This window comes from Salvelinus fontinalis, chromosome 11 (genome assembly GCF_029448725.1).
Source record: "Salvelinus fontinalis isolate EN_2023a chromosome 11, ASM2944872v1, whole genome shotgun sequence".
NCBI lineage: Eukaryota > Metazoa > Chordata > Actinopteri > Salmoniformes > Salmonidae > Salvelinus > Salvelinus fontinalis.
Window position 1 is genome coordinate 29,657,780 of NC_074675.1, and position 16,167 is coordinate 29,673,946.

A 16,167-nucleotide genomic window follows, 5' to 3' on the forward strand; every position below is an offset into this window, starting at 1 on the left:
GAGAAGGAGAGAGCTGGAGAGGGACAGAGAATACTAGAGGGAGAAGGAGAGCTGGAGAGGGACAGAGAATACTAGAGGGAGAATGAGAGAGCTGGAGAGGGACAGAGAATACTAGAGGGAGAAGGAGAGAGCTGGAGAGGGACAGAGAATACTAGAGGGAGAAGGAGAGGGACAGAGAATACTAGAGGGAGAATGAGAGAGCTGGAGAGGGACAGAGAATACTAGAGGGAGAATGAGAGAGCTGGAGAGGGACAGAGAATACTAGAGGGAGAATGAGAGAGCTGGAGAGGGACAGAGAATACTAGAGGGAGAATGAGAGAGCTGGAGAGGGACAGAGAATACTAGAGGGAGAATGACAGAGCTGGAGAGGGATAGAGAATACTAGAGGGAGAATGAGAGAGCTGGAGAGGGACAGAGAATACTAGAGGGAGAATGACAGAGCTGGAGAGGGATAGAGAATACTAGAGGGAGAAGGAGAGAGCTGGAGAGGGACAGAGAATACTAGAGGGAGAAGGAGAGAGGGATAGAGGGAGAAGGAGAGAGGGAGAGGGAGAAGGAGAGAGAATACCAGAGGGAGAAGGAGAGAGAGAGCGGGAGAGAGGTGTCGTGAGGAATAGCGCTGATACCAGTGCTAATTGAACACAGCTGTAACTCGTTAAACATTAATTGCCAATTAATCAGACTGCCTGCTCCCAGTTGAGTACACCTTTAAAAAAGAACAGAGAGAATGAGGGAATGAAAAAAAGATGGAAAAAAAATACAGAAATTGAATTATTTACTGCGTCAAGAGGAAAGCCTGTTTGAGTTTTCTCTCTTTCTCTCTATTTCAGTGGCTCTCTGCTTCCTTCTGTCCATTCATCTAGTTTTTTCTGCCTCTCTTTCTCTCCGCTTCCCTCCTTTCATTCCCGTCTGCAGTCCTTCCTCTCTGTGGAGAGAAGGATCCTATAAAAGAGGAAGTGCTTCAGGGGAAACGGGGGATGAGGAGGAGGGAAGGAAACTGAAAGAGGGAAGAATGTATAGGACGGGGCATTAACTCACGCTTGAATGTGATTGGGAAGTATGCGTGGTGGGACTGGGCGTGAGCAGGGTTGCGTGCGCCGGTGTGTCTGTGCATCGTGCCTGCTGTAGACACCTGTGTGTGTGTGTGTGTGTGTGTGTGTGTGTGTGTGTGTGTGCGTGCGTGCGTGCGTGCGTGCGTGCGTGCGTGCGTGCGTGCGTGCGTGCGTGCGTGCGTGCGTGCGTGCGTGCGTGCGTGCGTGCGTGCGTGCGTGCGTGCGTGCGTGCGTGCGTGCGTGTAAATCAAATTGTATTGGTTTCATACACATGGTTAGCAGATGTTAATGCGAGTGTAGCAAAATGCTTGTGCTTCTAGTTCCGACTATGCAGTAAAATCTAATAAGGAATCGAACAAATTCACAACAACTACCTTATTCACACAAATACACACAAATGTAAAGAGATGAATAAGAATATGTACATATACAGTTAGAATATGTACATGTAAATAGATGGTCGTGCAGCATAGGCAAGATGCAGTAGATGGTACAGAATACAGTAAATACAAATGAGATGAGTAATGTAGGATATGTAAACATTATTAAAAAGTGGCATTATTTAAAGTGACTAGATACCTTTATTAAATCTGTTTATTAAAGTGGCCAGAGATTTGAGTCTGTATGTTGGCAGCAGCCTCTATGTTAGTGATGGCTGTTTAACAGTCTGATGGCCTTGAGATAGAAGCTGTTTTTCAGTTTCTCGGTCCCCGCTTTGATGCACCTGTACTGACCTCGCCTTCTGGATGATAGCGAGGTGAACAGGCAGTGGCTCGGGTGGTTGTTGTCCTTGAGGATCTTTTTGGCCTTCCTGTGACATCGGGTGCTGTAGGTGTCCTGGAGGGCAGGTAGTTTGACCCCGGTGATGTGTTGTGCAGACCGCACTACCCTCTGGAGAGCCTTGCGGTTGAGGGCGGTGCAGTTGCCGTACCAGGCGGTGATACAGCCCGACAGGATGCTCTCGATTGTGCATCTGTAGAAGTTTGTGAGTGCTTTTGGTGACAAGCCAAATGTCTTCAGCCTCCTGAGGTTGAAGAGGCGCTGTTGCGCCTTCTTCACCACGCTGTCTGTGTGGGTGGACCATTTCAGTTTGTCCGTGATGTGTACGCAGAGGAACTTAAAACTTACTACCCTCTCCACTACTGTCCCGTCGATGTGGATAGGGGGGTGCTCCCTCTGCTGTTTCCTGAAGTCCACAATCATCTCCTTTGTTTTGTTGACATTGAGTGTGAGGTTATTTCCCTGACACCACACTCCGAGGGCCCTCACCCCCTCCCTGTAGGCCATCTCGTCGTTGTTGGTAATCAAGCCAACCATTGTAGTGGTCTGCAAACTTGATGATTGAGTTGGATGCGTGCATGGCAGTCACGCAGTCATGGGTGAACAGGGAGTACAGGAGAACGCACCCTTGTGGGGTCCCAGTGTTGAGGCTCAGCAGGGTGGAGATGTTGTTTCCTACCTTCACCACCTACCTTCACCACCTGGGTGCGGCCCGTCAGAAGGTCCAGGACCCAGTTGCACAGGGTGGGGTTCAGACCCCGGGTCTCAAGCTTAATGACGAGTTTGGAGGGTACTATGGTGTTGAATGCTGAGTTGTAGTCAATGAACAGCATTCTCACATAGGTGTTCCTCTTGTCCAGATGGGATAGGACAGTGTGATGGCAATTGCATCGTCTGTGGATCTATTGGGGCGGTAAGCAAATTGGAGTGGGTCTAGGGTGTCAGGTAGGGTGGAGGTGATATGGTCCTTGTCTAGCCTCTCAAAGCACTTCATTATTACAGAAGGGAATGCTACGGGGCGATAGTCATTTAGTTCAGTTACCTTCGCTTTCTTGGGAACAGGAACAGTGGTGGCCATCTTGAAGCATGTGGGAACAGCAGACTGGGATAGGGAGAGATTGAATATGTCCGGTAATACTCCAGCCAGCTGGTCTGCTCTTGCTCTGAGGACGCGGCTAGGGATGCCGTCTGGGTCAGCAGCCTTGCGAGGGTTAACACGTTTAAATGTTTTACTCACGTTGTCCACGGAGAAGGAGAGCCCACAGGCTTTGGTAGCGGGCCGTGTCAATGGCTCTGTATTGTCCTCAAAGCGAGCAAAGAAGTTGTTTAATTTGTCTGGGAGCAAGACGTCAATGTCCGCGACAAGGCTGGTTTTCTTTTTGTAATCCGTGATTGACTGTAGACTCTGCCACACACGTCTCGTGTTTGAGCCGTTGAATTGCGAACTAACCAGACCTGGGTTCAAATACTATCTGAACTCTTTCAAATACTTTGAGCGTTCACTTTAGCCTGCTTGGAGTGCCTGGTGGGCGGGGTATGCACTTTTGGGCCTGTTCTATTGGTTCCATTCCATCATGCAAGCTCAATTAAGGACAGCTAAAGTATATTTAATGATTTTAAATAGTATTTGGACCCAGGTTGGGTACTATCTTCCAGCAGACCAGACATGAGTCCCAAATGGCACCATGTCCCTATATAGTGCACTACTTTTGACCTGAGTCATGGGAATAGAGTCCCATTTGGGAAGCAGACAGGTCTGGCCTGTGGATCCAGTGAGTCTGGCTCTAACCCTGTTATAAAACTGATTACAGCAGCACTGATAACACTGTGGACTGTACACTCACTGACACACAATCGCCCTCTCTCTCTCTCTCTCTCTCCCTCTCTCTCTCTCTCTCTCTCTCTCTCTCTCTCTCTGTGTGTTACCCTTACTTTTCAATTCAATTCAGGGCTTTATTGGCATGGAAAACATATGTTTACACTGCCAAAGCAAGTGGAATAGATAATAAACAAAAGTTAAATAAACAGTCAGAAATGAACAGTCAACATTACACTCACAAAAGTTCCAAAAGAATAAAGACATTTCAAATGTTATATTGTTGGATATGTACACTGTTGTAATGATGTGCAAATAGTTGAAATACTAAAGGGAAAATAAATAAACATAAATATGGGTTGTATTTACAATGGTGTTTGTTCTTCACTGGTTGACCTTTTCTTGTGGCAACGAGTCACAGATCGTGCTGCTGTGATGGGACACTGTGGTATTTCACCCAATAGATATCGGAGTTGATCAAAATCGGGTTTGTTTTCGAATTCTTTGTGGATCTGTGTAATCTGAGGGAAATATGTGTCTCTAATATGGTCATACATTTGGCAGGAGGTTAGGAAGTGCAGCTCAGTTTCTCCTCATTTTGTGGGCAGTGTGCACATAGACTGTCTTCTCTTGAAAGCCAGGTCTGCCTTCTGCAGCCTTTCTCAATAGCAAGGCTATTCTCACTGAGTCTGTACATAGTCAAATCTTTCCTTAGTTTTGGGTCAGTCACAGTGGTCATGTATTCTGCCACTGTGTACTCTCTGTTTAGGGTCAAATAGCATTCCAGTTTGCTCTATTTTTTGGTTAATTCTTTCCATTGTTTCAAGTAATTATCTTTTTGTTTTCTAATGATTTGGTTGGGTCTAATTGTGTTGCTGTCCTGGGGCTCTGTGGGGTCTGTTAGTGTTTGTGACCAGGAACAGCTTGCTTAGTGGACTCTTCTCCAGGTTAATCTCTCTGTGGGTGATGGCTTTGTTATGGAAGGTTTGGGAATCACTTCCTTTTTGGTGGTTGTCGAATTGAACTTCTCTTTTCTGGATTTTGATAATTAGTGAGTACCGGCCTAATTCTGCTCTGCATTATTTGGTGTTCTACGTTGTACACGGAGGATATTTTTGCTGAATTCTGCATGTCTCAATTTGGTGTTTGTCCCATTTTGTAAATTCTTGGTTGGTGAGCGGACCCCAGACCTCACAACCAAGGGCAACGGGCTCTATAACTGATTCTAGTATTATTATTTTTTTTATCCTAATTGGGATGTCGAATTTTATGTTCCTTTTGATGGCGTAAAAGACCCTTATTGCCTTGTCTCTCAGATTGTTCACATCTTTGTTGAAGTTACCTGTGGCGCTGATGTTTAGGCCGAGGTACACTACATAGCCAAACGTAGCTGGACACCCCTTCAAATTAGGGGATTTGGCTATTTCAGCTACTGTCACGCCTGCTCCCGCTCCCCCTCTCGGCTACCCATCATTATGCACACCTGTCACCATCATTACGCGCATCAGTGCTCATTGGACTCACCTGGACTCCTTCACTTTGTTGTTTGCCCCCTCTATATCTGTCTGTTCCTCAGTTTGTTCCCCGTTTCATGTCCGCTATTTATTAAATGTTCACTCCCTGTACTTGCTTTTTGTCTCCCAGCGTCTGTCCTTACAGAATGCTAACACCACAATTTGACGCATCAGGGAGTTTTTGTTTTTGTTGGTGACGTCGGGTCTGGGTGCAGCGGTCTCGTCGGGTTTCCACACCTTTAGCTGGCTTGAGAAATTTGCTTGCCTCTGTTGGCTCGTCAGACTCCCACGCATCAGCCGGCTTGTCGGGCTCCCACGCCTCAAACGGCTTGTCGGGCTCCCGTGCCTCAGCCGGCTCGCCAGGCTTCCACGCCTCAGCCGGCTTGTCCGACTCTCATGTCTCAGCCGGCCCGTCACGCTCGACCAGGTGGGACGCCGGGTGGGGCCCCTAGAGGGGGGGGTACTGTCACACCTGCTTCCGTGAGCTCCAGGCTTCCCATCATTACACACACCTGTCACCATCATTACGCGCATCAGCACTCATTGGACTCACCTGGACTCCTTCACTTTGTTGATTGCCCCCTCTATATCTATCTGTTCCTCAGTTTGTTCCCCGTGTCAGTATTTTATGTTGTTTTGTTTCCACTGTCCAGACGCTGTCCATGTTCTGTTTCATGTCCGTTGTTTATTAAATGTTCACTCCCTGTACTTGCTTCTCGTCTCCCAGCGTCTGTCCTTACAGCTACACCCGTTGTTGACAGGTGTATAAAATCGAACACACAGCCATGCAATCTCCATAGACAAACATTGGCAGTACTGAAGAGCTAAGTGACTTTCAACGTGGCACCATCATAGAATACCACCTTTCCAACGAGTCAGTTTGTCAAATTTCTGCCCTGCAAGTGCTGCCCCAGTCTACTGTGAGTGCTGTTATTGTGAAACGTCTAGGATCAACAATGGCTCAGCCGCGGAGTAGTAGGCCACACAAGCTCACAGAACGGGACCGATGAATGCTGAAGCGCGTAGCATGTAAAAATCACGCTTCACCATCTGGCAGTCCGACGAACAAATCTGGGTTTGGCGGATGCCAGGAGAACACTACCTGGCCGAATGCATAGTGCCAACTTTAAAGTTTGCCTAGGCCCATTGGCTAGGCCCCTGAGTTCCAGTGAAAGGAAATCTTGACGCTACAGCATACAATGACATTCTAGACGATTCTGTGCTTCCAACTTTGTGGGAAAAGTTTGGGGAGGGCCCTTTCTTGCTTCAACATGACAATGCCCCCGTGCACAAAGCAAGGTCCATGCAGAAATGGTTTGTCGAGACCAGTGTATAACTTGACTGTCCTGCTCAGAGCCCCCATCTCAACCCCATTGAACATCTTTGGGATGAATTGGAACGCCGACTGCAAGTCAGGCCTAATCGCCCAACATCAGTGCCCGTCTTCACTAATACTCTTGTGGCTGAATGTTCCTACATCTAGTGGAAAGTCTTCCCAGAAGATAGGAGGTTGATATAGCAGCAAAGGGGGGACCAACTCCATATTAATGCCCATATTTTGGAATGAGACGATCGACAAGCAGGTGTCCACATACTTTTGATCATGTAGTGTATGTATAGTTTTTTGTATGCTCTAGGGCAACGGTGTCTAGGTGGAGTTTGTATTTGTGGTCCTGGCAACTGGACCTTCTTTGGAACACAATTATTTTTGTCTTACTGAGATTCACTGTCAAGGCCCAGGTCTGACATAATCTGTGCAGAAGATCCAGGTGCTGCTGGAGGCCCTCATTGGTTGGGGGACAGAAGCACCAGATCATCAGCAAACAGTAGACATTTGACTTCAGATTCTAGTAGGGTGAGGCCGAGTGCTGCAGACTTTTCTAGTGCCCTCGCTAATTCGTTGACATATATGTTGGAGAAGGTGGGGCTTAAGCTGCATCCCTATCTCACCCCACGGACCTGTGGGAAGAAATGTGTGTTTTTTGCCAATTTTAACCGCACACTTGTTGTTTGTGTACATGGATTTTATAATGTTGTATGTTTTTCCCCCAACACCACTTTCCATCAATTTGTATAGCAGACCATCATACCAAATTGAGTCAAAAGCTTTTTTGAAATCAACAAATCATGAGTAGACTTTGCCTTTGTTTTGGTTTGTTTGTTTGTCAATTAGGGTGTGCAGGGTGAATACGTGGTCTGTCGTATGGTAATTTGGCAAATAGCCAATTTGACATTTGCTCAGTACATTGTTTTCACTGAGGAAATGTACAAGTCTGCTGTTAATGAAAATGCAGATGATTTTTCCAAGGTTGCTGTTGACGCATATCCAATTGTAGTTATTGGGGTCAAATTTGTCTCCACTTTTGTGGATTGGGGTGATCAGTCCTTAGTTTCAAATTTTGGGGAATATGCCAGAGCTGAGGATGATGTTAAAGAGTTTAATTATAGCCAATTGGAATTTGTGGTCAGTATATTTTATAATTTCATTGATGATACCATCAACACCACAGGCCTTCTTTTTTTTTCTCTCTCTCTCTCTCTCTCTCTCTCTCTCTCTCTCTCTCTCTACCCCATCTCTCTGCCCTCTGTCCACCCTCCCTTCTCTTTCCCCCTCCCTTCTCTCTCGCTCAGCCCTCTCTTCTTGGCTGAAGCTCAAATATTACAAATGCTATTGCATATTGGCTGAGGGCCAAATATTGCCAGTGTCAAATCAATAGGATGTTAAATTATGTAAGAGACCCAAAGAGATGTCACTACTGACTGGCCCCGATTACACCAGATTGTTCCCCCATCCAACCTACCGCTCCGCTCACAGTACAGTATCTCTCTCTGTCCTCTATTCTCTCTGTCCCTCTTTCTCATTTTCTCTCACCAATAGTATCTCTTTTATTTATTTAGCCATGCTGGTTAAGTGTGCCTTGAATTCTAAATGAATCACTGACAGTGTCACCAACAAAGCACACCCACACCATCACACCTCCTCCTCCATGCTTCACGGTGGGAACCACACACGCGGAGATCATCCGTTCACCTACTCTGCGTCTCACAAAGACACGGCGGGTTGGAACTTGGACTCATCAGTCCTCAGGACAGATTTCCAACAGTCGAATGTCCAGTGCTTGTGCTTCTTGGTCCAAGCAAGTCTCTTCTTATTATTGGTGTCTCCACGCACGGTACAGTATCTCTCTCTGTCCTCTATTCTCTCTGTCCCTCTCTCTCTTTCTCATTTTCTCTTACCAAATAGTATCTCTCTCTGTCCTCTATTCTTTCTGTCCCTCTCTCTCTCTTTCTCATTTTCTCTTACCAAATAGTATCTCTCTTTTTTCTGTCTGTCACTTATTCTCTCTCTCTCTTTCTATCACTTATTCTCTCTCCGCCATCCTTATAATCCCTCTTTCTCTCTCTCTCTCTCTCTCTCTCTGTGTGTCATTCTCAATCAGCTTAATAGCTTAATGATGAATCAATGTTTCTTTTTTTTATTTTATTTTATCCCCTTTTCTCCCCAATTTTCGTGGTATCCAATCGCTAGTAATTACTATCTTGTCTCATCGCTACAACCCCCGTACTGGCTCGGGAGAGACGAAGGTTGAAAGCCACGCGTCCTCCGAAGCACAACCCAACCACGCCGCACTGCTTCTTAACACAGCGCGCCTCCAACCCGGAAGCCAATGTGTCGGAGGAAACACTGTGCACCTGGCCCCCTTGGTTAGCGCGCACTGCGCCCGGCCCGCCACAGGAGTCGCTGGAGCGCGATGAGACAAGGATATCCCTACCGGCCAAACCCTCCCTAACCCGGACGACGCTATGCCAATTGTGCGTCGCCCCACGGACCTCCCGGTCGCGGCCGGCTGCGACAGAGCCTGGGCGCGAACCCAGAGACTCTGGTGGCGCAGCTAGCACTGCGATGCAGTGCCCTAGACCACTGCGCCACCCGGGAGGCCCGAATCAATGTTTCTGACTGGAATCAAATGTCTGGTTGATTTATAGTCTGAACAAACCAAAAATCTTCCACACAAGAAAAAAATGACTCCATAGATATCTGGAAGTGTAATTTTTACTGAGCAGTAAAAACACGATGTATTTCGGTTGTAACATACGGTTGTATGTTTTACTTTGTACCGCAGTAACTTCTTGTTCACTCCTCTTTTCTGGTGCTCTCTCTTCCCTCTCTTCTCTGTAGGGGTGGAAGCTCTGCTCTATATGAAGCCAGTCATACGTTGAACTGATTTTCCATACGGTCACCCTCTTTACGAGCCTTCTCTCTTTCTCTCTCTCTTCCTGTGCTCGCTCTCTCTATGGGACGGAATGTCTGTCCGGTGCACGTGGCCGGTCTTGGGGGGGCCGTGTGTGTGTGTGTGTGTGTGTGCGTGTGCGTGTGCGTGTGTGTGTGTGTGTGAACACGAGAAAAATGAAACATCTCCGTGTTTGGTTGAGAAAACGGAAATGTCGGGAGTGTGTGGCTAGCAGATGAACTTACACACAGACACACACACACACACACACACACACACACACACACACACACACACACATTGGTGTCATCATCCTGCCACATTCATTGAAACACTTGCAAGTACTTACAGTAGGCACAAAACTCATCAGAACTCATTAGAACACTCACAAGTACTGTTATACTATAAGGTTTGTACACTCACAAGTACTGTTATACTTTACAGTTTGTACACTAAAAAAGTACTGTTATACTATACAGTTTGTACACTAAACAGTACTGTTATACTATACAGTTTGTACACTAAAAAGTACTGTTATACTAAACAGTTTGTACACTCACAAGTGTTTCTGCACCTTCTCTTATTGTGGATGATATAATATCTATATATTTTTATGTATTGGCTGTGTACACATATTTTCCAGATGTTATCACAGCTGCAGAGAAATGCTTATGTTTCTAGCTCCAACAGTGCAGTAATACGTAACAATACAAAACAAAACACGCAAATCCCAAACATGTAAAGAAAGGAATTATGAAATATCGGAATAATCAATGAATAAATGAGTCCAGAATATAAATATATGTACAGTACCAGTCAAAAATGTGGATGCGCCTACTCATTCCAGGGTTTTTATTTATTTAGCCATGCTAGTTAAGTATGCCTTGAATTCTAAATAAATCACTGACAGTGTCACCAGCAAAGCACCCCCACACCATCACACCTCCTCCTCCATGCTTCACAGTGGGAACCACACACGCGGAGATCATCCGTTCTCCTACTCTGCGTCTCACAAAGACACGGCGGTTAGAACCAAAATTCTCAAATTTGGACTCATCAGACCTCAGGACAGATTTCCAACGGTCTAATGTCCATTGCTCGTGTTTCTTGGTCCGAGCAAGTCTCTTCTTCTTATTGGTGTCCTTTAGTAAGTGGTTTCTTTGCAGCAATATGACCATGACGGTCTGATTCACGCAGTCTCCTCTGAACAGTTGATGTTGATGTGTCTGTTACTTGAACTCTGTGAAGCATTTATTTGGGCTGCAATCTGAGGTGTAGTTAACTCTAAATAACGTATCCTCTGCAGCAGAAGTAACTCTGGGTCTTCCTTTCCTGTGGCAGTACTCACGAGAGCCTGTTTCATCACAGCGCTTGATGGTTTTTGTGACTGCACTGGAAGAAACGTTCAAAGTTCTTGAAATGTTCCGTATTGACTGACCTTCGTGTCTTAAAGTAATGATGGACTGTCGTTTCTCTTTGATTATTTGAGCTTTTCATGCCATAATATGAACTTGGTCTTTTACCAAATCTTCTATATACCACCCTACTATGTCACAACACAACTGATTGGCTCATACACATTAAGAAGGAAAGAAATTCCACAAATTTACTTTTAACAAGGCACACATGTTAATTGAAATGCATTCCAGGTGACTACCTCATGAAGCTGGTTGAGAGAATGCCAAGTGTGTGCAAAGCTGTCATCAAGGCAAAGGGTGGCTACTTTGAAGAATCTAAAATAGATTTTGATTTGTTCAACACTTTTTTGGTTACTAGATGTTTCCATATGTGTTATTTCATAGTTTTGATGTCTTCACTATTATTCTACAATGTAGAAAATAGTAAAAAATAAAGAAAAACCCTTGAATGCGTAGGTGTGTCCAAACTTTTGACTGGTACCGTACCTATCGTACCTATCATTGCACTCAATGCACTTTAATTGAAATGCATTCCAGGTGACTACCTCATGAAGCTGGTTGAGAGAATGCCACGAGTGTGCAAAGCTGTCATCAAGGCACTTGCTTACTACATGATTCCGTATGTGTTATTTCATAGTTTTGATGTCTTCACTATTATTCTAATAGTAAAAATGAAGAAAAACCCTTGAATGAGTAGGTGTGTCCAAACTTCCTACTGCAACTGTATATAATGGTGTGCAAAGACCGTATGGACAGTATATGAATAGAAAAGGTGTGTACTGCAGTAGTTATATAGGATGAGGCTTGATTAGAATACAGTATATACATATGAAGTGGATGAAACAGTATGTAAACATTATGAAAGTGACCAGTGTTCAATGACTATGTACATAGGGCAGCAGTCTCTAAGGTCCAGGGTTGAATACCGGGTGGTAGCCGGCTAGTAATAGTTACTGAGTTCAGGGCGGGGTACTGGGTGAGGCCGGCTAGTGGTGACTACTTAATAGTCTGATGGCCTGGAGATAGAAGCTGTTTTTCAGTCTCCCGGTCCCAGGTTTGATGCACCTGTACTGACCCTGCCTTCTAGATGGTAGCGGGGTGAACAGGCCGTGGCTCGGGTGGTTGAGGTCCTTGATGATCTTCTTGGCCTTCCTGCGACAACGGGTGGTGTGGGTTTCCTGGAGGGCAGGCAATGTGCCCCCGGCGATGCGTTGGACTGACCACACCACCTTCTGGAGAGCCCCGCGGTCGCGGGCGGTGCAGTAGCCGTACCAGGCGGTGAGGCAACACGACAGGGTGCTCTCAATGATGCGTCTGTGGTTTGTGAGGGATCTCACGGGGCCAAGCTTTCTCCAGCCTCCTGACGTTTGAAGAGGTGCTGTTGCTCTTTCTTCGCCACGCCGTTTGGGTGAAGGGGCCATTTCAGGTCGTCAGTGACGTGCGGGCCGAGGAACTTGAAGCTTTTCGCCCTCTCCACTGCGGCGCTGTCTCCTGTCGTCCACGATCAGCTCCTTCGTTGTGTTGATGTTGAGGGAGAGGTTATTTTCCTAGCACCGCTCCACCAGGGCTCTCACCTCCTCCCTGGGTAGACTGTCTCATCGTTGTGGGTAACCTACTGCATCCATACGTTGCAACACTTATAACCCCCTTTTTAAGACAAAAATATACACACACACACACACACACTCACACTTGTTTAATGAAGGCAATCCAGGGTTATCGGTGTCTTCTCTTTCTCAGGAGAATGGCTCAGTTGAAGTAAACCAGTGTTAAATAGTATAATCTTAAACACCCATTAGTACAACACCGACTAGAGAGAGAGATGTGACGTGACCTGTGACCCGTTGCCCGGAACAAACACCCTTGTAAATACAACCCATATTTCTGGGTATTTATTTTCCCTTTTGTACTTTAACTATTTGCACATCGTCACAACACTGTATATGTATTATACATTATATGACATTGGAAATGTCTCTATTCCTCTGGAACTTTTGGTCATTTCTGATTGTTTCTTTTTTTTCTCGCTTTTGTTTATTATCTATTTCACTTGCTTTGGCAATGTAAACATATGTTTCACATGCCAATAAAACCCATTGAATTGAATTGAGAGAGAGAGAGAGAGAGAGAGAGAGAGAGAGAGAGAGGGTAGGAAAGAGAGCGAGAGGGTGAGTGAGCGAGGAGGCACCTTCCTCTCTCCAATCCCATCTGTTTGACACACAGATAAAGAGAGGGAGGGAGATGGGGAACGGGCGAATGAAACGAAAACGAGGCCAGAGCCTGGCTGAGAGAGGAGAGGAGGAGGAGGGTGATCAGAGAAGAGGGGGAGTGGCTGTTCAGCGAAAGGAGGGGGGGGGGCGAGAGAGAGAGAGAGGCAGGCTGGGGGGTTGGGCTCCAGGATCTGTGGTGTGTGTGTGTGTGTGTGTGTGTATGCTCTGTTCCTTTCCTTTCTTTGTTTGACTACTGAGTGGGAAAAAAGCGAGACAGAAAAAGAGTGTGTGTGCGTGTGTGTGTGTGTGTGGGAGAGAGAGAGAGGGTGAGTGAAAGAGGGAGAGAACGGAGAGAGGAGATCCAAAGCGAGAAGCACACACTTTTTTTCTGGAAGAAAGGAGAGAGACAAAAACCCAATTCTATTTATGTATCATTTTGTCTTCTATTTTTTTTTACTCTGCTTCTGACACCAGTGTCGGGGTTGGGGGGCTGGTTGTGTGTGTTTAATTTGTTGTTGGGTACATCGGTTCGTCGCTCAGTGTGTGTGGGGGGGGACCTGGTTCCTGGCCCCCGTCCGTCCGTCTGGTTTAAAGGGAACAGAAGGGAAAACAAAGCTAAGGCTACAGCCGCTGCTGGAGCTAGCCTGCCTACGCTGCGCTGCCCTAGCTAACACAACACAACAATCTGGATATTACTACTACCTAATCAGCGCCGCAGCCTAAGCCCAAACCAAGGTAAGAGCGTTCTCATTTTACACACACACACTCACACATACACTGCTATCATTTGAGCAAATTCTCGAGGTGTTTTAGCTAGCTCGCAGCTAGCACCAAGGGTAGACAAAAGCAAGCTAGCAGGAGAAAGTTGCTGTGCAGGGGAGAGACTGTGTGTGTGTGTGTGTGTGTGTGTGTGTGTGTGTGTGTGTGTGTGTGTGTGTGTGTGTGTGTGTGTGTGTGTGTGTGTGTGTGTGTGTGTGTGTGTGTGTGTGTGTGTGTGTGTGTGTGTGTGTGTGTGTGTGTGTGTGTGTGTCTGTGTGTGAAATGAAGCATACACAGAGAGATTGTACGTCAGCTGAGTGGCAGTGTGTTTATGTTGCTGGCTGTCACTGACTTCTACCCGCTGGTGTTGGAAACACAAAAGTCGTTTCTTTTTCCTTCTCTTTTCTCTCCCTCTCCGCTTCTCTTTCTCTCCCTCTCCGCTTCTCTTTCTCTCCCTCTCCGCTTCTCTTTTCTCTCCCTCTCCGCTTCTCTTTCTTTCTCGTGCACTCAGTGGAGGTTCCTCTGTGATTTAAATGCCAGCTTGCACAAAAGACTACTCTCTTTCTCTCGTTTCTCTCTCTCGCTTTCTCTCTCTCTCGCTTTCTCTCTCGCTTTCTCTCTCACCCCCTCTCTCCCTCTCTTTCTCTCCTAGCTGATGTGGTTGTACATATGGAGCCATGCTATGGGAGTTGCTGGCTAAGCATTAAGGAGTACGTCCCTATACATACTGAGAGAGAGAGACAGGGGGAGAGGGAGAGAGATGATTTGGACCCCTGCTTATTGTTGCTACTCTTGTCCCGTTGACAATATTGACTCTTATTATTTTAACTATGTTAATATTGTAAATCTCCAAAGTAAGCTAATGGCAATATGTACATTGTTACGTCATGCCAATAAAGCAAATTGAATTGAGAGAGAGAGAGAGAGAGAACGGCAGGGCTGGGGCTAGTAGTGAGACTGTTTGTTGCTGCTGGTATAGGTGGGTGTTTGGGGTTGTTCCGGTCACTAGTCTGCGGTCAGTGTGTGTGTGTGGGGGGGGGGGGGTTACTGATAGCAGGCAAATGTAGGGAGGCGCTCAGGGACCAATGTGAGCTCAAGTGTTCGGCATGCTATTGTTGTGTGTGCGTGTGTGTGACATCCGACAGTGTCTTTGACAGGATTTCCTGCATCAGCAATGTCCTGGAGAATGGGATCAATTCAATGGTGTGTGTGTGTGTGTGTGTGTGTGTGTGTGTGTGTGTGTGTGTGTGTGTGTGTGTGTGTGTGTGTGTGTGTGTGTGTGTGTGTGTGTGTGTGTGTGTGTGTGTGTGTGTGTGTGGTGTTCCCAGTGCTCATTAAGTTCCCAACTCTGTACGTTAAACCAATCCAAATTCCTAGAGAATAGAACCTCACTGATACACACACACACACACACACACACACACACACACACACACACACACACACACAACTAGCAGAGCCCAAATCACTGAACCCATCTCCCCAATGTCACTATTCAATGTGCCTCCCTTTCTCTCCTCCTCTCCTGTAGGGAATTTCCTGCCCTCCCTTCTCCTCTCTCTCTCTTTCTCCAGCACTTTGGAATCGCTTGATTCATTCATTCATTAGCAACCGGAAGTGCATCCCCCACTCTCCTCCCTCGCTCTTTCCATTTGTTCCCTCTCTCCCTGTCGGTAGTGACTCGGGCACAGCGGTTCACGCCGGGTCGACTGCTGTGCTACTTGTAGAATAGAGCTGCGCGCGCCGGTCTCCCGCGCCGTCTAACGTGGCGTCATTATTGCTTTATAAGGAAACATCCACGCGAGACAGACACACTCATCTATTCATACAGTTGAATCTGTGCGATACTGCTATACCTAGATTTACATAGATATTCGTGTTGGGGGTTTGTATTTATAGTTTTACATATTTTGTAGACTATATATATATAACTGTGGGTGATATATGTTTCTATATATTCTAGGCTAAATGTGTAGTATTTGGATATGAGGTCTTGGGATATAAGTGTGTATTTCTAATCGGGCCCATACTATTGAGAAATGTGGTGAAGGTGACACTGGCCTCTGGTGAGAATGTCCTTGTAGCTAGTGTGTGTGTGTGTGTGTGTGTGTGTGTGTGTGTGTGTGTGTGTGTGTGTGTGTGTGTGTGTGTGTGTGTGTGTGTGTGTGTGTGTGTGTGTGTGTGTGTGTGTGTGTGTGTGTGTGTGTGTGTGTGTGTGTGTGTGTGTGTGTGTGTGTGTGTGTGTGTGTGTGTGTGTGCTCTCTCTTTGCTCTGATGGTCGTCTGTTCCCTCTGCAGATGTGCACACACAGATGGGTGTGAGAGTGTGTGTTTGTGTGTGTGTGTGTGTGTGCCAACCCTCGGGCCAGTCCCCCATGGCTGAAGGG

At 46.4% G+C, this 16,167-nt stretch overlaps 1 protein-coding gene across 4 annotated transcripts in view; it reads left to right on the forward strand.

Annotated features, from left to right (window-relative positions):
* The window catches only part of LOC129865469 (lysine-specific demethylase 6B-like), a 166,973-nt gene that overhangs the window by 72,472 nt on the left and 78,334 nt on the right, over positions 1 to 16,167 (forward strand). Inside the window, exon 1 of one of the 4 annotated variants that reach the window (XM_055938301.1) lies at positions 13,201 to 13,757. The exons of the other annotated variants lie outside the window; for them this stretch is intronic. The gene's annotated coding sequence lies outside the window, so the exon portion shown is untranslated. Of the gene's footprint in view, positions 1 to 13,200; positions 13,758 to 16,167 lie in introns of those variants that run through there. 4 annotated transcript variants of the gene reach the window in all.